Source organism: Scyliorhinus torazame, chromosome 16, assembly GCF_047496885.1.
Source record: "Scyliorhinus torazame isolate Kashiwa2021f chromosome 16, sScyTor2.1, whole genome shotgun sequence".
Lineage (NCBI taxonomy): Eukaryota > Metazoa > Chordata > Chondrichthyes > Carcharhiniformes > Scyliorhinidae > Scyliorhinus > Scyliorhinus torazame.
In genome coordinates this window covers 120,288,813-120,315,444 of record NC_092722.1, presented here as the reverse complement: position 1 = coordinate 120,315,444, position 26,632 = coordinate 120,288,813, and the positions used below count along the sequence as shown (strand labels likewise).

Below are 26,632 nucleotides of genomic sequence, written 5' to 3'. Positions count from 1 at the left end.
TTGTGTGATGCCAAATTAGATTATATAGGTCACCAATTCTTTGGATATTTGTAGTAACTAATGCTGTTGCCAAATTTAGAATCAGTAGTACTGTTCTTACTTGATACATACAGTAAATGCTTTGCCCTGATTGAACCTGATCAAGCTGGCAACACATTGGCATTGGCCTCAACGTTTTGTTTTCGGTGCTAAGAATCCTTAAAGAAGGAAACAAATGTGTGCCCTTCAATCCTGTTGCAATCTGTTGTGTCTGGTTCTGTCCCCTCCAAGAGTAATTCACCTTGTCTCATTCCCCTGCCTTTTCCCTGATAGCCTTGCAAATATTTCCTTTTCATCTAATGATCTGATAAGTTTTGAAAGGCCTTGATCGAATCTGCCTTCACCACACTTTCGGGGCGCTGCCTCCCAGATTCGAATCGCATGCTGCCTCAAAATGTTTTCTTCCTGTTGCTGCTACTTGTTTTGCCGCTCACTCACCTTGAAAGCTGTGCCCTGTGATTCTCAATCCTTCTGCCAATGGGAACAGTTTCTCCCTGTCTAGAACCCTCCCTATTCTAAATACCTTCATCATCTCTTTTGTCATCTCTTCTCTGGTGGGACTAGCTTCAACTTCTCCAATCTGTTCACGCAGTTGAAGTTCTGAATTTCTTGGAATAATTTTTTGCAGGAAACATTAAAAAGTTCCAGGGGCAGAGAAAATAAGTACATTCTATGAAACCCGTTAAATTACTTAAATGTGTCAGTGGTGCTATATTCAGGATATTGGCAATTTCAAAAATGAACATCACATCGGGAGCTAAAATCAGCAGCTTTTTCTTTCTAATACCTATTCCTTGATGGACCAAGATTATAACCTTATGAGTGTAATCTGAGTGTTTTATGGGGTTGAATATCATAGTAATAGAGCGTGATTTTCATGGCTGTAACTTCAAAGTGTGGAAAGAGATGAGATATTTTGTAGGAAACACTTTTTGAATGTAAAGTGGGCTTGTATATTAAATGGAAATTAAATGTTGAAGTAACTTTCAGAATTTATTTCACTAATGATGTGCAATGTCTGTAACCAATAGGTGGTTTTAATTTTACATGTTACAAATTAATTACCATGCTCCTGTGTTGCACCTGTCATGCAAAAGGTAGAACTCAATTTGTCACCTTTTAGTTCTCTTCAGTTCTTATTGGCTGAATTAAAATTTTTTGAAAACAGAAACTGCACATGGTGAATCGTAAAAAGGGTACCGTAGACTTAATTACCAGATTTCATTACTGGTCTTTTACTTGATTGTCAAAAAACTTTAAATGTGGACACGTATCTCAAAAAATTATAGTTTTACTATCATGAGTGAACTGACTCTCTCCCACGATCATTTTAAACAGTGGAACCACAAGTGTCACTTAACTCTTTAACTCTGTGAATGTCACACACAGTATTTAAATCCGTATACTAATAAACGTTGCACAAGTCGCAAATCAAACTCGTGTCGCCTAACAGAACAACTGGCCAGGCCTTTATCCAGGTTACTGGTCTCCGAGCAGTACCAATGGAAAGTGGTTTTGAATGTGTACTGATGCAACAGAACAGGCAGTACAATTTGGGAGAATGCCAACACTAAGACTATTAGTGCAGTATGATGGACTATATGGGAGGTTTTGTGAAACAAAGTGAAAGGCTTGGCAATCCGGCATTAGCTAAATTTGGTGCTTACTTTTTTCCATATATGTAAAAGTTGATGCTCTTGCCTCCCCTCCTCTACTTAGTTTCTTACTGATTTGGTTATCAGTATTCTTAAATATAATTCAACCTCAAAGAAGCTTATCCAATTACGGTAAAGAAAATAAACAAAAGTTTAAATGACACAATGGCCTGAAGAGGAATTATTACAGTAAGTGGGCACATATGCAATACTTTCCATCTCAAAGATCTCCCGCTCACAATGATTAAATTAAATATATGAGGCGGAATCCTCCCCCAACGGCACGATGACCGCCGACTGGCGCCAAAAACGGCGCCAATCAGACTGGCATCGTGCCGGCCCAAAGGTGCGGAATGCTCCGCATCTTTGGCGGCCTATCCCTGACATTGAGGGGCTAGGCCGACGCCAGAGGGATTTCTGCCCCGCCAGCTGGCGCGGAAATGCGGCGCATGCGCGGGAGCGTCAGCGGCCGCTGTCAGTTTCCCGCGCATGCGCAGTGGGGAGAGTCTCTTCCGCCTCCGCCATGGTGGAGGCCGTGGCGGAGGCGGAAGGGAAAGAGTGCCCCCACGGCACAGGCCCGCCCGTGGATCGGTGGGCCCCGATCGCGGGCCAGGCCACCGTGGGGGCACCCCCTGGGGTCAGATCGCCCCCCGCCCCCCCAGGACCCCGGAGCCCGCCCACGTCGCCTGGTCCTGCCGGTAAATACCAGGTTTGATTTATGCCGGCGGGACAGGCAATTTCTGGGCGGGACTTCGGCCCATCCGGGCCGGAGAATCCAGCGGGGGGGTCCTGCCAACCGGCCTGGCCCGATTCCCCGCCCCCGCCCAATCTCCGGTACCGGAGACTTCGGCGGGGGCGGGGGCGGGATTCATGGCGGCCAACGGCCATTCTCCGACCCGGCGGGGTGTCGGAGAATGACGCCCATGGTTCTGAACTAAGCCATCTTCTGTGTAAGGGAAGACCAATGATTTATCTAGCTAATCTTTCCAAACTACCTATCAGTTTCCATAACATCTATTACTTGAAACCATCTTATGGTTTTCAATTCCAACTCTTCAGCTTCCTGATGTAGCCAAATCAGATTACATGATGGGACATTTGGTCAAGTACTACAATAAAAAGTGAACAATGATGGAAACGCAGGTGTCCAGACACACTACCTACTGTGGTGAACCACAAGAAAGATCACAAGCAAAAGATAGCAACTTCATAGCGAAAAGGGGAAGAGACATTAGGAGCAGCCAGCCACAGACATTTGTAGACCCTGAGCAAGAGGGTTATCTGACTTTTGTGGTTGCAAAGGACTGTTGGTATGGAATCTGCATAGGGAACATGAAGCCAGATGTGTCCTGTTTGGCAGGCATCGGGAAGATTGACCTCAACCACATGAGGGTCATGCACAGACTTCATCGTACATTTGAGAAAGGTGTAGAAATTGGTATAAAGATACAGGGGATCAAAACCTCAGGAGTTAAAATCCTGGGAACAACCTGGGATCACCCTGAATCAGTGGCTCAGACACCAGTGAAGTGCCCCTGGAGAAAGGCCAGGCCTGGTCACCTTGTGTAGCTCTGTCAGATTTTGTTTGATAATGTTCCTGTGAGGCGTTGGAACATTTTACTATGTTAAAGGCACTAGATAAAATTACGTTTGTAGAATTAGCAGGTCATCTGTTAACACTTTCATATCTGTTCAATACTGTGGATTGGATAGGTTAGTCTGCACTCAGCAGCAGGTTATCTTTCAGTTGTGAACTTTCAGCGGATATTTTCACACATCTAAGAAGCTAGGAAGGTTTAAAAGCTGCTATTCAGGATATTATGGCAGAGTACTTAAAAGAAAATTTAAGTCAATCGGGCAGAGTCAACATGGTTTTATGAAGTGGAAATCACGTTTAACTAATTTATTGGCATTCTTTAAGGGAATCACGTGTTGCGGATAAAAGAGAACCGGTGGATGTGCTATACTTGGATTTCCATAGGGCACTTGATAGGGTGCCACATCAAAGATTATTGCGGAAAATAAAAGCTGATGTGCAGGGATAGCATATTGACATGGTAGAAGATTGGCTAGCTAACATGAAACAGGCATGAATGGATCTTTTTCTTTTGGCAGGATGTAACACGTGGTGTGCCACAGGGATCAATGCTGGGGTCTCAACTTTTTACAATTCATGTAAATGAGTTGGATGAAGGGACAGAAGGTATGGTTGCCAAATTTGTTGTTGACGTAAAGATAGGTAGGAATGTTGTGAAGAGGACATGAGGCCATCAAAGTACATTGCGAGGTTATGTGAATGGGCAAAGATCTGGCAAATGGAATATAACATGGGTCAATTTAAAATTTCCCATTTTAGCTTGGAGACTAAAGAAGGGTATTATCTAAATGGCGAGAGATTATAGAGATTCAAATTCTGGTGGACCTTGGTGTCCCTAGTGCATGAATTTCAAAAGTCTAGCATGCAGGTGCAGTAAGTAATTCGGAAAGCTGATAGAATGTTGTTGTTTCTGGTGAAGGGAATTGATTACCAAAGTAGGGATGTTATGCTTCAGTTGTACTGGGCTTTGGTGAAATCACATCTGGAGTACTGGTACAGTATTGGTGTCCTTTTTAAGGAAGAATTTTAAGTAGGTTAGAAGCAGTCCAGAAGATTTACTAGACTAATATCAGAAATGGGCAGGATGTCTTGTGAGGAAAGTTTCGACAGACTAGGCTTGCATCCACTGGAGTTTTGAAAAGTAAGAGGTACATGATCCTGATGGGTCTTAACAGAGTGGATGTGGAGGAGATGTTTCCTCTTGTGGGAGAATCTAGAAGTTTATTTATGTTTTAAAAATACGAGGTCACCCATTTGAGACAGTGATAAGAATGATTTTCTGGGGGTAGTGAGCCTATGGAACTCCCTTCCTCAAATATGGTGGAAGTAGAGCCTTTGAATATTTTTAAGGCATGGGGTGGTAGATTCTTGCTGAATAAAAGTGAGAGGTGTATCGGGGATAATACCCCCGAAGTTATAGTCAGATCAGCAATGATCTTATGAATGGCAGAGCAGGCTCGAAGGGCTGAGTAGTGTATTCTTAACTTAAATATTCGTCCGAGAAGCAAAGGAAATGCTTGACGTGTCTGTGTAGTGTTGCTAACTTTGGCTCTGTTTTATAACCTTTACTCTCGAGTCGCCAGGTATCTTTATGAATCCACCACGAGGTTCAAGTTCGAGTAATGACCAATAACTCAGTACACCGATCAGTAAGATTTAAATCAAAGCACATTTATTATACACCGTAATCGCTACTCGTGCACAAATTCTACGTCTAAGCTACTTCTACGACTAACAGGCCTGTACTTAACTTCGGACTGGCCCACCAGGTCAGGGGAACAAATGGCCTTTTGTTCGGGTTCTGAGTCTGCGGGATTCGAAGTTGGTACGGATTGATAGCTTGGAGCGCCTATCTCGTAGCGAGCGTTGACTTAAGACTTCCGATCTCAGCGGCCGTTGAACCGGTCACTCTCAATGTTGGTTCGCGTTGCTGGGTGACCCGGTCAAGAAGAACGATTTGAACTTGGGGGGACTTAACTTTATAGTCGCCAGGGGCTTCCTGTCTTTCGGGGCGGACCCTGTACCTGGTTCAAGGTGATTAGACTTCGTTCCAATCGCTTGGTTCGATTTCTCCAATATTGGAGTGGTTCCCTGATCGATGGGCGGTCTTGAGGTGTCTGTTAACCTCTTTTGTGCTGGCTCCTGCTGGCGCCGGGGAGTCTGGCTTAGTTTTGTTTGTCCCAAATGTTGCTATTGTTCCTGGGGATTGCTTATTAGTATGTAGATGGTTGCTACATTATAATGCAGATGGCTGCTAGTATCGATGCTGTCTGGGCCTTTGCAGAGTTAAATACACAGCAAACCTGCACCTGCTGGTTTCTGCCTGTGTTGGCTGAATTTCCCTTCAGCCTTTGCCGTTCGCCATTTTAAATCGGGACTTGGCCAACTCAGGTGGCTACAGTAGTCCTTCAGATCATTTTGGGACCTATTTTGGGTAAGGATGATGGGGCCACAGGAGAGATTGGTTATTTTATTGCGAGGAACAAAACAGAGCAAACATTTAGATGAAGCTACTACAATCTGAATTAAAATGATCAGTCACATGTCTCTGAACTGATTAAAACTAAAACTATTTTAATTTTATTGCAGGTTGGCGATACATTTGCTGGATTCAAGTTATTCTTCATGAATGAAACTTTTCTACAATGATTCCAAATTACAAATACACTGCCCCAGGTATGAACATAAATGTTTTACTCCTTTAAAAATAGTTATTACTTCCTGGATTTTGTGGTCAGCAACGAACGGGGAGGGCACACTGCTTACAAAGCTGCCCACAAAGGGGTAGCAGCTTCCAAAGCGTCGATGTCTTTTCTGATCCGACTTTGAATTGTTGCTTTCAGTGACATCTGGCAGCAGGTTGAAGACAGGAAATCAGATTAAAGAATTCTCACACAGAAAGCAGGAAGTGAAAAGCAAGCTTTATAACTGACCTTTTTTGCAGAAAGTAAAGTAAAGATTAGGATGTACACATGGGATTAAGGTGAAAACTTTTTAAAAAAAATAAGAAATAAAAGATTTTTAAATGTTCTTCTGAAAGTTCTTCACTCCACAGTTTTATATTCAACAAGTCGTACCATTTTGAATGTTTTTTTTACTAAAAGACTAGTGCTTAAAAAGCTGAGACATGTGTCAGACCCTTTGTTGATTGTGAAAAGTAGGGTATCATTGAGCAGCTTCTAGATTTGCATGTTTAAATGTATGTGTGTGTTGCTAGTTTTACACAGTAGTAACTGTGAATGCTGACAGTTTTGTTGTTATTGTAACGGCAAACTCTGAGTCAATATGTCAGTGGTCAAAGATGAAAGAAGCTTGTGTTTCTCACCTTATTTTGCTCTTCCTGGTGTTCTGTTCCCTGTACCACCATCCTACGTTGCCCAGGACATGACCCGAGTCTGTCCTAACTGTGTTACCCCTCTTTGCTTGCTCAAGGTGTTTGGGCAGATATTGTCATTTAAAAAAAAAAAAAAAAAAAAAATTGTTTCGCATCAGTCCTGTGTAAAATATGCGACAGGAAATTTTTTTTCATGTCGTGCAGACGTATTGACGTATTTCATAGTCAATGTATTACTTTTCAAAGTTAAGTTACATTTGTTTGTGAGAATACATAGTTGCCAGTTTGTGGATGTGAAGATCCCACAGATAATAATAACAACCTTTTATTGTCACAAGTATGAAGTTACTGTAAAAGCCCTAGTTGCCACATTCCGGCGCCTGTTCGGATAAGCTGGTACTGGAATTGAACGCACACTGTTGGCCTTGTTCTGCATCACAAACCAGCTGTCCAGTTATGGTGACTTTACAGTACCAGTTAATGCATCTTGGTGTTCGTTGAGGGATCAAAACGAATCTTGGGGTGGGATTTGAGCCCACAGCCTTCTCACTTGAAGTGAAGGTGGTATCATGAGCCATACTGCCATTGGTAGCTGTAGTGCAGGTTCCAGTCCACTGTCCATGTCTTGTTCTGTCTAATTCCAACTGGAACTCTTGTGCCGAGGTGGGAGCCCTGCTATATGTGCTTAAATACATGCAAAATATGCTGCCAGCGGCTAAGATTTAAATATATGAAAGAATATGTATGTGCTCTCAACATCCAACTTGTATTCATGGATTGTTAATGATTATATAAGGAATACAGGATAGTTTAAAAAAAGTTTTATGTAGCTCCCAGGGGGTATCTCTTCAGAATACACGTTCTAAGAATGTGCATTAGATCTAGTTAAAGCGCCTCTTTGAGATAGTGAAGTTCATTTATACATCCAGAAAGGAAATTGTATGTAACATGTTGGACTGGCTTCAGCTGAGCACAGCAGAGGTAGCTTACCCTTGAAGGTCGTAGCTAGTTGAATTGACAGCTCAACTCGCTAATCAGCAGGCGCAGAATGCCAGCGGTGGGTAAGCAGGTGTTCCTTTGATTTGATGTCCAATGGACAGTTGGAGCGAACCAATGAAAAATGAGAACTAAGAAAGAGCCCGCTGGTTAGGCTTTTTGCTAACCATTTTTAGACGAACTATTCATCAAAAATATATATTTATTCTCCTAACCATATGGCGTGGTTTGTTTAAGTTAGGAGGAGTGATTAAACCTAACTAAACCCTACTCTGCACATTTACACGATTTATGTAAAATAAATTCATTTGTTGTTTGTAGTTTGCCTCATCTCACTCCATGCTATCGTTCTTTCACTTTTGGAAGACATGACTTGTGTATAGAATATGACAGTATCCAGTTTCATAACCAGGGATATTCATTGTTACAATCATGGTATCATATGTATCCTGAGATTAAAAATAAGCTCCTGATTGTAAGGAAGAGAGGTCCATTTACAGGAGAAATTTGTGACTGTGCTCAAGGAACCACTAAGCATTTTCAAAATCATAGCTGCAAACAGTTATATTGAAATATTAGTGCAATAGTAGCCCATAATTTTATTGTAGTATTGTTATGATCCCAGTTGGTATACCTAGACAGGAAGATCCCAGAATGGAACGCTGGCTCAAAAGGTTCTTTATAAAAGGTGGAGGACCAGAGTCACAGGACTGTTGATTAGTTTTAACAAGAAGAAACAAAAATTTATTAAACGTGAAAATGTGACTTATGATAAAACGTGGAGGACCAGAGTCACAGGACCGTTAATTAGTTTTAACAACAAGAAATAAAAATTCGTTAAAAATGAAAATGTGGATTATGATGCAGTATGCTTTTACTCCCTCTAGTTTAACAATTAGACGCAGGTTCTCAGATTAAAATGGATTACAAAATTCATCTTGATCTACAATGGTCTCATTATCCCTTTTAAGCACGAGATGATCGTGGGCAAATGCATTCTCCATTCTGAGCCCCAAATGTGAATGTGTGTGGATGTCTCCTCTGAATCCCCTCAGATGATTGGCAGGTGAGAGTTTTCAAACTCTCGTCCCAAAAACAAACTTTAAAATTTTCTCTCATAATTATGCTTTCCTTTAGCGGTTTGCATTCCAAAATCCAGACCACTTTTCCAAATGACACTTTTAGTAGCAAATCCAGTCCAATACTTCACACTAATCCCATTATGATTTATTTTCCTTGACTGCTGTGCAAACTGCTCACAATTGCTTTAACTCTCGATTCCCAGGCTGTATTAAAATTGCATTAGACATTTCATCTACCTCAAGTCTGCTGTCTCACTTTAAATCCAGTTACTGCAATTGTTTCTTTAACTCAGAACACTTTGTTTACTCTTCCTTGAATTCTTTTGAACAATACCTTGGTCTCTGTTCTCTTAACTTCAGGTGTCTTGAACATTCTTTCTTTCACAATGTTTTGGTTATCTGGACTGTAACGTACCTTAGGAAACCTGCCTCTTTGCAGCTCCTGTCCTGTCTAGTCGATCTTCTGGCAGAATGGAGAGATGTCCACTCCCCAAAGTCCAGTCTCCACTGCCCTGGCTTCCAGTTAAAACTAAGAACAAAGCAAAACCCTTCCTTCTGGAACGTGGCCTCCTGTAGTTAAGCAACAACTGCTGGTCTATTTTTTCTTTGTGCCGAAGCGCCGTCGAAGCATAATAGAAACATAACCGGTGTTCTTTGTGAAAGAGAAATTGTTGGAACTTAACTAACCCCCACATATACAAACCCCTTTGTCTTGAATTAATCTAACTGTACGTTTTACCCTTCCAGACACACACACATTAAATTAAACACATTTGAAACTGTGCCTTATTTTTAATGTTTGCCAATACAAATATTGTGATGAATGTAGAAATTTCAGCTATATTGTATTATACTTATTTGGGTTATAGTTAAAAGGGTTAAAAGCCTGGGTTAGAGTATGGTTGACTGCTGCAGTCATGTTTTGAAATATATCCTGGTTCAAAAGACAATGTTTTGGAAGCTGGGGTACCATTTAAGGCATTGTAAAAAACTTTGGCTAATGCAGTTTTGATTGGATTAGGTGGGCTCCTGTGGAATAAGTTAGATTTTGGCGTGGTTAAATGATATTACTGGATGGAGCCAAGGTATCGTGCATTTTGCAGAAAAAGTTTGAGCAGTTCAGTGGAGTTTTAGATGAAGCTGTGAACAGTCAAGATTTTGTTCCCACTCACTGCAGTTCAATTAGAGGATATGTCTGTAAACAGATTAACAGTGTTTCCAAGCAGTTCAGACTTGTCTCAGGACAAGGTGAGATAAAACTAGCATTGTCTGAAGACGTACAGCTAAATTCTGCATGGTTCTGACAAGATTCAGGTCTTTTATTTAAAGCAGTGTGAAAAATTTCTCTTTCACAAAGAACACCTGTACAGTAGGTGTTCCTGAGTGCTAATGTTTTTTTAAAAAGTGGATTGAGAGTTGAGATGTTTTCCTTGTTGTTTGAGTGCGAATAAAGATAGCAGTTAAGAGTTACCGTGTCACTGTATTGACTAGCATTGCTTAAGGAGTAATTGTAAGCTATTTTCTTGTGTCATGTTGAAAATATTTTAATACTGTTTTAGTAATAAAGTTTGTTTTAATCTACTGTAGCCCTGTTTTTCATGAAATCATTCCTGAAGCAAGTATCCTTTCCTCACAGTATTACAAAATAAAAATATAATATTGGGGTTTCTGTCCAGTATCCTAGCCACTGATGGGGTTTGGTCTGCTTTCATAATAAAATATATCAATTTGCTGTCCTGTAGTTAAATGTTTTGAGATGAATTCCAACCTACAAAGAAGGCTATAGAAAATAATTAGCATGCTGAGAATTTCCATGACGGTTCTCTGGTGGTAAATTGACAGAAGCCCAAAGAAGTTATGGTATGAGATGGGAGCATCCTGTTGAGATTTGAGACTGTTGTATATGATGGCACGGTCATGCACCAAAGCCAGTGTTCAAATTATGTTCTTGAGATTTAGGATTCCTTGTGCAATAGAATTTATAAAAAACTGCAATAGTGATAGTAAACTGTGTTTTGGAATAGCCTCAAGTGATCTGTGCTGACTTCAGTGGACCTTTTTGTAGTCACAATCTGCATGTGTTATAAATTGTATCAGGAAAGAAACTGTATATGGATGATTCTCAGTTGCAACAGTTAATTTTTATTCAAACTAAATATTCTCTTTTTGAAGATATACTGATGTTAGCCAGTCTTGATTTTTTGAAACGCTAACTAGCATTCTCTTATAACCTGCTTTTACAACCCTATTGGTTTTGTTTCCTTGTGTAACCAGAAATGTCCAAACACATCAGTTTCAGAATTACTCATCTACAGACCACATGGAAGTGTGGCAATTTTGTCAGGTTTTCCTTTGCTGAGAACTGAAAATAATGAGAAAAAAATTCAAATTTCTACCCAAGCGGTCAAGTTCCGTTGAGGTGCAAGGCCAACATTTGTTGCCCATCCCCTGATTGCCATTTCAGAGGGCAATTAAGAGTCAGCCACATTGCTGTGGGTTTGGAGTCACATGTAGGCCAGACCAGGTGAGGATGGCAGGTTTCCTTCCAAAAGGACGTTAGTGAACCAGGTGGGTTTTTACGACATCCACAATGGTGATATGGTCATCGTTAAATTCCAGATTTTTACTCAATTCAAATTCTGCCATCTGCCTTGATACAATTACACTGGGTCCCTGGAATACTCGCCCAGTGATACCACTGCGACACTGTCTCCCCTTATCATGAAGTCGAAGTAAAGGCGTACTCCAATTTCTTAGTAGAATGATTCTTTGAATGCATTGGGGACAGTCAATAAATGTGCCTTGCTAGTGTTACCCATATCCTGAGATCAAATGTTAATTATTTAAAAAATGCTTTTTTTCCCTTAACCTTCAGTCTTTCTCTTATCCCAAAAAGTACCCGCCATATAAAAGCTATAGGTATATGTCATCCCATAGCATAATACGTTTCTGTTCTAATTTTCCATGCATCAAACTTTTTCTGCTGCTATGTTTACTGCTCAAAATAGGCAATTATTAACATAACATGACATAATATAAAGAATCTCGAATGTCTGGCATCAATTCAGTGTTCTGTTAAAACCTTCTCTTGAAATAGCTTCCGGGCAATTATTATGCAGTATTTACTTCAGAATAACATTATTATAATGGCTGCTGTAACAAACATGCAAATTCTTACATGTTTGCGTATTGTTTTGAATATGGATAATACATTCATACCGTCTCAAATTTATTTGAGTTACACTTGCTAATAATGTGGCTTTCTGCCACTTTTTTTGTTTCTGTTTGTCCGGTAGCCCTGTTCTTGCTGACCTCTTGTGGAATCCCATCAACAGACCCATAACATTTTCAAATTTTCTTTAAACCGCTCGATGGTCTCACCCAATTCTATCTCTGCAGTGTTTTCCCACTGTATCTTTGTATCCCCATGCTTATAATCTGTTCCTCTGATTCCAGCACATCATTCTTTGTTTGCGCTATCACTATGCTGTGGAGTTTCTAATGTTTTGGTTACACTCAGGAATTCTCCTCTGAAAAATCTTTGCCTCTTGCACCTTTTTAAAAAGTTCTAATTTCTCCTTTTCTGTTTCTGCTCTCCTTGAGCTTCTTGGAATGTCATATTAAAAATGCTTTATAACAAAGTAGTTAAGTTGGTCGCATTTTTCCTCGTGTTAATGTTTCGCTTTGTCATTGTGTATAAAGGCTGAAGTATTTCTTCAATATTCAGGTCAGTTTAACTGCAGAGAGAAATGCTCTACTTTGAAATCTTTAGTCTAAAACGAATGTTTATTTGTGTTCATGTATTTTGAACCTAATTTCCTTTTTACGGTAGGAAATCTGCCATCCTTGGGTAGCACGGTGACGCAGTGAGTAGCACCGCTGCTTCACGGCGCCGAGGTCCCAGGTTCGATCCCGGCTCTGGGTCACTGTCCGTGTGGAGTTTGCACATTCTCCCCGTGTTTGCGTGGGTTTCGCCCCCACAACCCAAAGATGTGCAGGGTAGGTGGATTGGCCACGCTAAATTGCCCCTTAATTGGAAAAAATGAATTGGGTACTTTAAATTTTTTTTCAAAAAAAAAAGGAAATCTGCCATACTGTTCGAACTGGTACACATGCGACACCTCCAGATCTACACAATGTGGTTGACTATTAACTCCCTCTGAAATGGCCTATCAAGCCACTCAGTTGTAGCACTAGGCATTGACCTAAGCACAGGAAACAGCAACAGCACACCATGCCCAGCTGATCCTGCAAAGTCTTCCTTACTAATATCAAGGGGCTTGTGCCAATGTTGGGAAAACTGCCCCACAGACGAGCCTTACTCACCAAACCATAGCTTACAACCCAGGTGCATTCATGACCAGCTCTGGATATATCCTGTTCTAGCAGTAGGACAGACCTAGCAGAGATGGCACAACACTAAAAAAACAGCTGGATGGGAGTTGCCCTGGGAGTCCTCAAGACTGACTCCGAACCCCACCAAGTCTCATGGTATCAGGTCAAACGTCGGATCGGAACTGACTGATGTATTAGTACCCCTCCATGTTAATCATAACTTGGCTTAAGCACTCAGGGTAGTAAGGGCCAATTATTTCCCATTATCAAATGGCTCGGTAGCACCATTATTGATTGAGCAGGCTGAGTCCTAAAGGTCATATCTGTCAGATTGTGTGTGTGGCAAGTGGGGAGAAACAAATGAGGAACAAAGCTGCATGACCTCATCCTCACCAATCTACCTATTCCATGACTGTTTGGTAGGAGCACCGCTGCACAGTCCTTGAGGACTGAGGATATCATCCATTGTGTTGTGTGTGGCAAATTCAAAACACATCTAGAAATTCGACTGAGGTGCATTGGGCATCAGCAGAATTGTATTCCGCCACCATCTGTAACCTCATGGCCCACCATATTCTTCACTCTACCATTACCACCAAACCATATGATCACATCTTGTTCAATGAGGAGTTGAGTAAAGCATTCGAAAAAATGGGGTGCCAAGCTGGTGAAGCTACAATGCAGACTTATATACATCCCAAACAACAGGAGTTGCGTGCAATAGACAGAGCTATTTTCAGCTGTTTCCTCACTGACCTTGGCGTCAACATAAGGTCAGAAGTACGGATGTTTGCTGATGACTGCACAATGTTCAGTACCATTCATTATTACTCAGACACTGAAGTAATGTGTCAATTGACTATAAGACTTGAGCAGACAAACAGCAAGCAAACTGCACTCCACACCAGTACCAAGCAATGACCATCTCTAACAAGAGGTAGTCCATCTCCATTGACATTAAATATAATTGCCATAGTTGAATTTCCCCACCAAGAACTTGGGGCAGTTACCATTGAACAGAACATTAACTGGAATGGCCACATAAATACAGTGATTACAGGAGCAGGTGAGCGACTGGGAATTCTGTAGAAACAAATAGGAGTAGGAGGCCATTCGTCCCTTCAAGCCCACTCCGCCATTCATTATGATCATGGCTGATCATCCAACTCAATAGCCCAACCCCGCTTTTCCCCCATATCCTTTGATCCCATTCGTCCCAAGTGCTATACCTAACTGTTTCTTGAAACTACATGATGTTTTGGACTCGACTATTTCCTGTGGTAACGAATTCCACAGGCTTACCACTCTCTGGGTGAAGACCTTTCTCCTAATTTTTTCCAAAATGGTCTACCCCGTATCCTCAGACTGACCCCTGGTTCTGGACACGCCCATCGTCGGGAACATTCTTTCTGCATCTACCCTGTCCAGTCCTGTTAGAATTTTATAGGTTTCTATGAGATCTCCCCTCATTCTTCTGAACTCCAATGAATACAATCCTGCAGCAATCATCTCACCACCTGACTCCCCAAAGACTGTCTCCTATCTCTAAGGCAGAAGTCAGATGTCTGATGAAATACTCTCCACTTGCATGGATAAATGCGGTTCTGTTAACACTTGAGAAGCTCAACTCCCTACAGGACAAAGAAGCTTGCTTGATTGCTGCCCCATTCGCCATCTTGAACATTTACTCCTTCCACCACAGACAATAGTGGCAGCAGTGTGTACCATGCACAAGATGCACTGCAGCAACTCACCAAAGAGCCTTCCAACCCTGTGATGTCTCCCACCTAGGACAAGGGCAACAGATGCATGGGAACACCACTGCCTGCACGTTCCCCTGACTTGGAACAAAACGGCATTCCTTCACTGTTTGGTCAAAATCGTGGGACACCCTCCCTGCACTGCGGGTGTACCTACACCCCTGACAGGTTACAGTGGTTCACCATCACTTCCTGAGGGCGATTAGGGATGAGCAAAAAATGCTGTCCTTGCCAGTGATGCCTGCATCCCATGAAAGAATAAAACTTAAATCTGCTACAATGCTTCCTGCTTCTAAATCCATTCTTCAGCTCTGGGAGCACTGGTTATTGGTGCTCTTGGACTTCTGATGCTGCCCATCTTATTCTTGACTCATGCCAGTTGTCCCTACCTTCAAAAGCCTTTGCTCAGGCCCTCCCATATGTTACTCCTACAGAAATACAATCTCTTCCTGCTAAATTGCAATAGAAGTCTGTACCTGCAAAGAGAAGGAAGAAAGTACTCTGGAATTGTACGCGAAACCTGGATTAATTGGCTTCACTGGCTTCTGAATGCTCTTTCTCCTGTGTTGATCCCCGATCTAAAGTCTACTGCTCTGAATTTACTCTTTGATTCATTCCACTGCTATATTGCGTGTCGCTTGCTGGGCTGTGCTTGTGCTCTGAATTGTGCCATTATCCTATTTTTTAAGTTACTACGGTTCTGGTCTCCATGTTCCTGATTTAAACTGTTCCAATGTTGGCTGCTGCACTGTGCTGGCTGCACTTTAAGACACTCCTGAAAAGCTACCTCTTTGACCACCAGCCTTTTGGCCACCGGTTAATGTATCCTTACTGGTGGCTCAACGTCAAATTTTATTTAATGATGCTTCTCCTAAATGCTTTGGGCTTTTTTTTACATTGGCAATGGCACCATGTAAACACAGTTGTTTCTACCTATCTGTAGTTTTGGTACATGGAGAAACTTGTTCCACACCATGTGGTGACAAATTAACATTTTTCGCTACATCTTAAATGACTAAACAGTGCTACACTGGTCAGCAGACTGTTGCAATAAATAAAGTATTATATTCTGTAATGAACATTCTCTACTTTTTGCAAAATAATGTTCTGTAATGTCTTTCTTGTTTGGTTTCTTTTTGCTTGAAGCTGACTTGCTAAATTTATATCTGCCCATTCAGTGCAGTGAGGTATAAAAATCTTGTAGATCCAGTCGACATTCCTTGGTGGATAATGCCTCCATATTATGAGGATAAACCGTAAAACCCAATATTTATATCCTGGAATATCTGAGTGTACTATTCTGGTATAAGATGATGGCAAACTTCTTATAGCAATTAAGCTTTATATTCTGAAAAGTTATTCCAAACAAATGTTGAAATTTAGTGTTCAACTTTGTATGTACATTGCATCCAGCTATCACAATGTATTTCTGCTCAGTCAAAGTCTGTTTCGGTGCTAAAACCTTTAAATTAGCAATAAAATGATCCAAATTGCACTATGGAAATAACAGCAGAAATGCTAAATTGGTGCTTAACACTTCACATTAAGGGGGGCTGCAGTTTATCCTTGGTAAAAAGCTTAGAGCTTTAAGGAATAACATCCATTTAATTTTAATGAGTAAAAAATGACTAAGTTGTCCTCGCTAATTTCATGCATCAGAGAGGCTACATATGATGGAGTGGGGCGCACTGGTCGGGGAAGAAGCTAGTCTGGGAACTGGATTAAATGTCACACTTGTGGAATGCTTTTCTGAATGTGTGACTGAATGAGGCATGTTGTTGAACCTAATACGGCAATCATTCACTGCTTTATAATGGATGGATGTAGTCCTCAAACTCTGACCTAACAAATATCTTGTGCAAATTGCCCATCCTCTCTTCACTTTTGTATTCCCTGTTCCTACACTAATACAACACTAATCCTGTTCTCCTTATTGTTCCATCAATGCTTCAAAGACCTATGTATTTGGACTAGTAGATGCCCCTGTACAGTCAGAAACTGTCATCCCTGAGCCAAAGTTGACTGAGCAAACCCTACCACAGACTTAAATTTATAATTTAGACTGACATTTCAGTTCAGTAGTGAAGGTGTGCTGTGGTGGTGGGGTTCCTTTTTTGGAGACGAGATAATACTTGGGTCCTGTCTGTTCTCCTGGGTGGGCATTCATAATCTGATGGCACAATTGTAGGCGAGCAAGGGAGTACTCCCACTGTCGTGGCAATATTTATACCTAAAACCATCGAACGAAAACTGTCAAATTGGTCATTTACTTCACTGCTGTATTTCCCTTCAACAGCAACTTCAGTTTCAAAAGTAATTTGTTGGCTAAAGTATTTGGAAGCATCTGAGATACAGAAAGGAGCTGCATGAATACCAGTTATTTTTCTTCTTTTGTGCAAATTGGCTGCCGCATTTGCCAGTATAACAACAGTAATTCCTTGCAAGGTAAGCCATTGGCCACATATAACCTTGCAGACCGGTTGAACATGATTAAAGTGCAAGTTCTTTCTGTAAGTTGCAACCTATGACCTAGCCTGTTTGAGTCTGTTTATTTATTTAGGCATCATGAACATTGCTTTTCACTAATGTCTACTGTAACACCTTTATTTTGGGTGGTGAGGTTTTCCCCCCAAAATATATTTTGCACTGAATGTTGGTGGGGTGGGGGGGGGGGGGGGGGGGGGATTCTGAAATCAGCTATTGGCACCACATACATTTCACGTGACGTGAGCATATTGCTGTACGCGCCTTTCTGGATAATATGCACTCTGGTCTATGGAGCTGAGTTTTGGCAAGGAACAAGCGACTGCAATTTGGATTTGTATTCAAGTAGGCGCTAATAATTTCTAAGCACTGCTGTGAGGACAACATTCTTTGTGTTACAGCAAAAATCATTCGCTCATTTCTATTTGGGTTCGGGGTAAGGACAGCAGCATTCTGTCAGTTGGCACCGTCAACCCCTGCAGATTAGAAGATTGAAGTAATCAATCAAACGCTGAATTAAGTTACCTTCCATGCATTATTTCATCAAGTATGATTTCAGCTTTGCGTATACTTTACAGTAATTTTTATTATCCCCTCAAAATAATGGTGAGGAAGAGGCTGGAGTTACAATGATAAATGTAGGGTTGTTAGTGTGTTTTTTTTTCAAATTAAATTTACTGAAGGGGAGGGCAAACGGGCAGATATCGTGGTACACATTGGTACCAACGATATAGGCTGAAAAAGGGATGACTTCTTGCAAGCAGAATTTAGGGAGCTAGGAAGTAGAAAAAAACAGGACCCAGAATGTAGTAATCTCTGGATTACATCCGGTGCCATGAGCTAGTGAGTATAGAAGTAAGAGGTTAGTCCAGATGAACGTGTGGCTGGAGAGATGGTGCAGGAGGGAAGCAGGGCTTTAGATTTCTGGGACATTGGGGCTGATTTGGGGCAGGGTAGGACCTGTGCAAGGCGGACGAGTTGCACCTGAACCGAAATGGTACCAGCGTCCTTTTAGGGAGCTTTGCTGGTGTTGTTGGGGAAAATTTAAACCAACTTGGCAGGGGTACCTCTGGCTCCATTCTCAAATTACCATTGGTCTTTAATGGACCCTACTCTTTCCCTAGTTATCCTTTTACCCTGAGTGTGCTTGTAAAACTTAGGATTTTCTTTTATTTTACCTTCCAGTATCCTTTCATGTCCCCTTTTTGCTCTCCTAATTACCTCCTTTAAGTTCCCTCTCATGCACACTATATGCCTCCAGGGAGTCTGCTGTTTTGAGCCCTCGATATCTGCCATAAGCCTCCCTTTTTCTTTTTATCCAATGCTGTATATCCCTCGATATCCAAGGGTCACTTGACTTGTTGGTCTCACCTTTTTTCTTTATTGGAACGTGTTAATGTTGGGGAAGTTGAAATCCCCACTTCAATACCGCATTACTTTTACAGTTTTACACTTTGCCTACCGTATTACATTTATTCTTCTTTGCCTACATATTTGCCTACATATCTGCTCTTCCATTTCTCTCTAATTGTTAGTGGCCTATAAAACACTCCCAGCATTGTGATTGCTCCTCTTTGGTTTTTACGTTCTACCCATAAGGTTTCATTTGAAGAGCCTTCTAAGATGTCTTCCCTCTTTACTGCAGTAACTGAACCCCCGATTAAATTTGCAACACCCCTCCTCTCTTACCACCTTCCCTGTTGCGCCTGAAGATCCGATATCCTGGAATATTGAGCTGCCAATCCTGCCGCTCTCTCAACCATGTCTGTGACAACTATGACATCATGCTCCCATTTTTAAATTTGTGCCCTCAAGCTCATCTGCCTTGTTTGCCATTCTCCTTGCAAAATAAATACTGTTCAATCTTGCCAAACGCTCTTGTGACTTAACTGGTCTCGAACTTCCATGCCTTCCTGACACATTTACCAGGATTTTGCCTGGGCTGGAGAGTTTTAGTTATGTAGAGAGATTAGATAGACTTGGGTTGTTTTCCATAATACTTGAGGGGTTTTCTTTTGAATGAGTAGGAATAAATTAGAGTTTCATTAAATCTAAAGTTATTTGCACTAATTTTTTGTAATCTGATGCAGCCAGGTCTTAGTTTTTTTTAAGTTCAATTCTTGGGTTTAATCATTTATTTCTGATTTTGTTGCTTGATATGTTACAGCATGTTATGTATTTTATGGACCCTTAATAAAAGCACGCATTTAACAGTTTTACTTGTGTCCAAACTTTTATTGCATATTGCATGAACCTGTGTATGTCCGAGAGGCCGGTGAGCCTCATGTTGGTAGTAGGTAAATTATTGGAGAGAATTCGCGGGGACAGGATTTATACCTATTTGGAAACCAAAGGACTCATTAGCGATAGACAGCATAGTTTTGTGAAGGGGCGGTCGGCCTCGCTAACTTAATCGAGTTTTTTGAGAAGGTGACAAAGATGATTGATGAGGGGAGGGCGGTGTTTGTTGTTTACATGGACTTCAGTAAAGCCTTTGACAAGGTGCCTCATGACAGACTGGTGCAATAGGTGAAGTCATACGGGATCAGAGGTGAGGTGGTAAGGTGGATACAGAACTGGCTCGGTCACAGAAGGCAAAGCGTAGCAGTAGAAAGGTGTTTTTCTGAATGGAAGGTTGTGACTAGTGGTGTCACAGGGATCAGTACTGGGGCCTCTGTTGTTTGTAACATAAACGATTTGGAGGAAAATGTAGCTGGTCTGATTAGTAAGTTCGCGGATGACACCAAGTTGGTGGAGGGTTGAGGATTGTCAGAGGATACAGTAGGACATAGCTTGGAGACTTGGGCAGAGAAATGGCAAATGGAGTTTAATCTGGACAAATGTGAGGTAATACATTTTGGTAGGTCGAACATAGAAGGGAAATATACCGTAAATGCCAAAGCTCTTAGGAATATAGAAAGTCAGAGAGATCTGGGCGTGCAGGTCCACGGATCTTTGAAGGTGGGCAAGATAGTCAAGAAAGCATACGGAATGCTTGTCTTCATTCCACAGGGCATCGAGTAAAAAAAACTAGCAAGTCATGCTACAGTTCTATAGAACTTTGGTAAGGCCACACTTGGAATATTGTGCACAATTCTGGTCGCCACACTACTAGAAGGATGTGGAGGCTTCGGAGAGAGTGCAGAGGAAGTTTACCAGGATGTTGTCTCGCCTGGAGAGTGTTAGCTATGTGGAGAGGCTGAATATACTTGGACTGTTTTCATTAGAAAGACGAAGGTTGATGGGGTGACCTGATAAGAGGTCTACAAGATTATGAGGGGCATGGATAGAGTGAATGGGCAAGCATTCTTTCCCAGGGTGGAGGGGTCAGTCACCAGGGGGCATAGGTTTTTTAATTGGGTTTTTGAACAAAGTATATTTACAATTATGTACACAAAATAAAATATATACATATAGTAGAGAAGAGGAAAAGAAAACAAAAAGAACAAAACTGGTATGATATTGTACACTCGCTCAACAACAGCATCTCTGTACAGTTAGCAATATTATTTTTAACAAATAAGTAGGTATCTGTTTGTTGGGGGGTGGGTGGGAACTGGGGAGGTACATATACATTTGGGTACTGGAGAAACAATTACATTAGTTATGTCCAATACAGAGAGGGCAATACGAAAATGGATCTGGTGGTGGTGGTGTTACTTCTCCCGGAAGGTTTTCGCTGCCGTAGTTGTCGCGCGTTCATCTTCAGCCGTTCATCCCGTCTTTCACCCGTATTTTCCTTGCTCTCTGTTACTGTATTTGCCAAGTTTGTTGTCGTTTCCCATGCTCTCCTTCCGGCTATCATTCCCTCCCCTCTCCGGTTCCCCTCCATCGTTTCTTGTCTCCTCCCTCTTCCCTCTCTCCCCCCCCCCCCCCCCCCCCCCCTTCCCCTGTGGTTCGTCTTTCTTTTCTCTTAGGTTTAGCTGAGACCCCCACCCCCGGTCTATCCCTCCCTCTCACGCCTTGGCTACTTTCCCCTGATTCTTGGCTACCTGGCTATTTTTCTGCTTGCTCGTTGGCCACAAACTGGTCACGGAACAATTGGGTGAATGGCTCTCCCGTTCTATGGAAGACATCGTCTGACCCACGGATAGCGAATTTAATTTTCTCCATTTGGAGAGATTCTGAGAGGTCGGACAGCCAGTCTGCAGCTTTGGGTGGTGCTGCTTGACCGCCAGCCGAACAGGATTCTACGGCGGGCGATCAGTGAGGCAAAGGCAAGGGCGTCCGCCCTCCTCCCCAGGAATAGATCTGGCTGGCCTGATACCCCGAAGACTGCCACTTTCGGGCATCCCCACCACTTTGGACATTGCCTTGAAGAAGGCTCTCCAGTATCCCACAAGTCTGGGGCAAGACCAGGTCATGTGGGCGTGGTTGGTCGGGCGTCCTTGGCACCGTTCACATCTATCTTCCACCTCCGGGAAGAACCTACTCATTCGAGTTCTTGTTAAGTGGGCTCTATGTACCACTTTTTGTTGTGTCAGGTTGAGTCTTGCACACATGGAGGTGGAGTTGATCCTGTGCAGTGCTTCGCTCCAGAGTCCCTACACTATGTCAATCCCCAGGTCTTCCTCCCATTTCGGGGGGCATAGGTTTAAGGTCCGTGGGGCAAGGTTTAGAGGAGCTGTGCAAGGCAGGCTTTTTACGCAGAGGGTGGTGAGTGCCTGGAACGCATTGCCAGGGGCGATTGTGGAAGCAAATACATTAACGGCTATCAAAAGGCATCTTGACAAACACATGGATAGGATGGGTATAGAGGAAAACGGCACAAGGAAGTGCTGAGGGTTTTTGGCAAAGGTTGATATCATGACCTTGTACAGGCTTGGAGGGCCGAAGGGCCTATTCCTGTGCTGTATTGTTCTTTGTTTACTGACGGACAATTTTTTACCTGGAACCATTGGGGTGGATGTTTTGGTCTGTGTATTGAGGGGGATGCTGGTTTTGTTTGGGGGAATATTTGTTTGTTTGTTTCTTTTGTTTATTTGATCAAAATGTTAAAAATGAAGAGAATAAAAATATTTTTTTTAAAAAATGAATAAAAGAAGACGTTACGAACGTAGTGGAAATTGATTTAGAGTTTCTACTAAAATTGACGAATGTATCAACCAATCTGATGGTGTAATTTAAAAAATGTGCAGGAGGCTGATATTGACCTTCATGGAATTTCCTGGCCTTTTTAAAAGTGAAGCTGGGTAAGTTTCTGACTGGTAGGAGTATGGAAGTATATACGCATTTTAGTCAACCAAAGGGAAGATGGAATGAAGTACATGTTCAACATTGAAGTAGACTCCATATGGCAAGCTGAATTGGCCCAATAATCTTTGTCTCTATTCTTCAATCCATAATTGATAAATCCACATAAGCGGGTTCACTTATAAAATTGAAGGCATTTTTGGCTTTGCACTTCGAAGAAGTACATACTTGATTACCATCAGCGTAAAAGGGGTGAAGTGAGAATTCTACCTTACTTTCCCCTGTTCTCCAATGGATGATGATCCTCTATCCAATTGTGCAACTGGAAACAACGACAAAACCCATGACTGATGTAATTGTATTTGGTTGGTCAGTGCGTAAGTGGCTACTGCAGGGCGTAGTAGCCATTTGATGAGCTTTTCTGTACGTTCATTGTAGTTTTCATTTTTTGTATGTATTTAAAATTTGATTTCAGAAGAAGTACTTGTCTCTATAGATATGCAGCAATGCTGCCCTACATTGGAGATTTAGATGAGTCTGTCCCACTTCTCTAAAGCACCTTTAACACATATGCCAAGAAATTTCACATTGGAATTTTTTTTTTCCTTTTTAAAATCAGAGTACCCCGTTATTTTTTTTTCCAATTAAGGGGCAATTTAGCGTGGCCAATTCACCTACCCTGCACATCTTTGGGTTGTGGGGGTGAGACCCACGCAGACACGGGGAGAATGTACAAACTGAAAATGAAATGAAAATCGCTTATTGTCACAAATAGGCTTCAATGAAGTCACTGTGAAAAGCCCCTAGTTGCCACATTCTGGCGCCTGTTCGGGGAGGCTGGTACGGGAATTGAACCGTGCTGCTGGCCTGCTTGGTCTGCTTTAAAAGCCAGCGATTTAGCCCAGTGTGCTAAACCAGCCCCTGGACACCCACAGGGACAGGGCCCCGGGCCGGGATCAAACCAGGGTCCTCAGCGCCGTGAGGCAGCAGTGCTAACCACTGTGCCACCGTGCCACCTCTTCACATTGGAAAAGGATGGAACATTAATTTTTGACTTCATGGTCAGAAAAGTATATTACAGGGGGGCTTTTAAAGGCATGGTGGTGTAATACCTCGAGATGGCTAAAAGTTCTGTGACCAAGGAGAAATTGCTGGAAAGGGTGCCAATAGTGGAGCAATTAAAATTGGAGGTGTTCAAGACGTCAGAATTTTTGAGAGCATAGATATCTTGGAATGTTTTATGGCTGGAGGAGATTACAGAGATATGAGGTAAAATCATTGAGGGATATGATCGGAACCTCCTACAGCTCATTGAACACAGGAGTGATGTGCAAATCTGGCTTGGTGCGAGTTAGAGCACAGCTTGGCAGCAGAGTTGTGAATGATCTCAAGCTTATTGGGGGACGGAGGGGAGGCTAGGCTGGACAGGAGGGTGTTAGGACAGTCAAATCTAGAATGACTAAAGCATGTTTAGGAGTTGAGGCCAGGGCAGAGTTGCGAAATGTTGTCGAGGTGGAAGTTGGCAGTCTTGGTGATGGTGCAATTATATGGTCGGAAGTCCATCAGGGAAAACAGAACGTGAAAGTTGCGAGCGGTCTTAACAGTTTAAGGAACTGAAACTATGCTTGGGTAACAGAGGTAGTGACTTCAGTGCTCCTACAAAGTTGTTGGAGGAAGATTTTGCTCATCCAAAAGTGGGAGCATTTATATTGTTTTTAATAAGTAGCTTTCTGTCATCCTAAATAATGGTCTTGCATTTACAAAGAGCCTTTCCCATCTTCAGGACATCCCAAAGCACCTTGCAGGCAAGGAAGTCTTTCTAAGCAGACACAACAGCCAAATTCAGAACAACAAAGTCTTTCGAGCATCAAAATGAATGACCAAATAATATGCTTTTTGGTGGTATATTTAGTGGGGTGGCACGATAGCACAGTGGTTAACAGTGTTGCTTCATGGCTCCTGGGTTCGATTCCCACTTGGGTCTCTGTCTGTGAGGTATCTGCACATTCTCCCCATGTCTGCGTGGGTTTCCTCCGGGTGCTCCGGTTTCCTCCCACAAGTCCTGAAAGACATGCTTATTCGGTGAATTGGAATATTTTGAATTCTCCCTCAGTGTACCCGAACATGCGCCGAAGTGTGGCGACTAGGGGATTTTCACAGTAACGTCATTGGTGTTAATGTAAGCCTACTTGTGACAATAATAAGATTATTATTATTCTTGAGGAGTGAATATTGTCTAGAATAGTTTATTGAAAAAGGGCAAGGTGAATCAATGGTTAACACAAAATAATTTTTGATCTGTGGTTGCTATAGCCACTACGTTCAAGATCTAATGCAGGAAATAACATAAGAACTAGGAGCAGGAGTAGGCCATCTGGCCCCTCGAGCCTGCTCCACCATTCAATGAGATCATGGCTGATCTTTTGTGGACTCAGCTCCACTTTCCGGCCCGAACACCATAACCCTTAATCCCTTTATTCTTCAAAAAACTATCTATCTTTATCTTAAAAACATTTAATGAAGGAGCCTCTACTGCTTCACTGGGCAAGGAATTCCATAGATTCACAACCCTTTGGGTGAAGAAGTTCCTCCTAAACTCAGTCCTAAATCTACTTCCCCTTATTTTGAGGCTATACCCCCTAGTTCTGCTTTCACCCGCCAGTGGAAACAACCTGCCCGCATCTATCCTATCTATTCCCTTCATAATCTTATATGTTTCTATAAGATCCCCCCTCATCCTTCTAAATTCCAACGAGTTCAGTCCCAGTCTACTCAACCTCTCCTCGTAATCCAACCCCTTCAGCTCTGGGATTAACCTAGTGAATCTCCTCTGCACACCCTCCAGTGCCAGTACGTCCTTTCTCAAGTAAGGAGACCAAAGCTGAACACAATACTCCAGGTGTGGCCTCACTAACACCTTATACAATTGCAGCAGAACCTCCCTAGTCTTAAACTCCATCCCTCTAGCAATGAAGGACAAAATTCCATTTTCCTCCTTAATCACCTGTTGCACCTGAAAACCAACTTTCTGCGACTCATGCACTAGCACACCCAGGTCTCTCTGCACAGCAGCATGTTTTAATATTTTATCATTTAAATAATAATCCCTTTTGCTGTTATTCCTACCAAAATGGATAACCTCACATTTGTCAACATTGTATTCCATCTGCCAGACCCTAGCCCATTCACTTAGCCTATCCAAATCCCTCTGCAGACTTCCAGTATCCTCTGCACTTTTTGCTTTACCACTTATCTTAGTGTCGTCTGCAAACTTGGACACATTGCCCTTGGTCCCCAACTCCAAATCATCTATGTAAATTGTGAACAGTTGTGGGCCCAACACTGATCCCTGAGGGACACCACTAGCTACTGATTACCAACCAGAGAAACACCCATTAATCCCCACTCTTTTCTTTCTAGATTTCTAATACACGAAAAAGCCTTTTTTAAAAAAAATTAATTGCACAAAATAATATGTAGATTGGAGGAGGTGCTGACGACGGGGTGACTGGAGAAGAGGGTAGTGTCGGCGGTTTACAGAGCTATTTTGGAAGAGGAGAAGGCACCACTGGAAGGGATCAAAGCAAAGTGGGAGGAAGAGTTGGGAGAGGATATGGAGAAGGGGTTCTGGTGTGAGGTACTCCGGAGAGTGAATGCCTCCATCTCGTGTGTGAGGTTGGGGCTGATACAGCTGAAGGTGGTATACAGAGCACAACTCACGAGGGTCAGGATGAGCCGATTCTTTGAAGGAGTAGAAGATGTGTGTGAACATTGCAGGGGGGGGCCGCAAACCACGTTCATGTGTTTTAGTCCTGTCCAAAGCTGGAGGATTACTGGAAGGAGGTTTTTAGGGTAATTTCTAAAGTGGTGGATGTGAAACTGGACCCGGCCCCCGGGTGGCCATATTCGGGATGTCGGACCAGCCAGGGTTGGAAACTGGTGCGGAGGCAAATGTTGTAGCTTTCACCTCATTGATCGACCGAAGGCGGATCCTGATCGGTTGGAGAGCAACCTCTCCACCCTGTGCCCTGGCGGGGGGACCTGTTGGAATTCTTGACTCTTGAGAAACTTTGAACTGAGGGGAAGGATGGAGGGGTTCTACAATTCATGGGCATTATTCATTATGCACTTTCTTTTTTGTTAAATTTGTTTTTATT

At 42.3% G+C, this 26,632-nt stretch overlaps 1 protein-coding gene across 2 annotated transcripts in view; it reads left to right on the top strand.

Annotated features, from left to right (window-relative positions):
• Positions 1–26,632, top strand: part of sgms1b (sphingomyelin synthase 1b) — a 145,375-nt gene that overhangs the window by 22,755 nt on the left and 95,988 nt on the right. For both annotated transcript variants that reach the window (XM_072478946.1, XM_072478945.1), the window contains exon 2: positions 5,881–5,967. The gene's annotated coding sequence lies outside the window, so the exon portion shown is untranslated. The remainder of the gene's footprint in view (positions 1–5,880; positions 5,968–26,632) is intronic.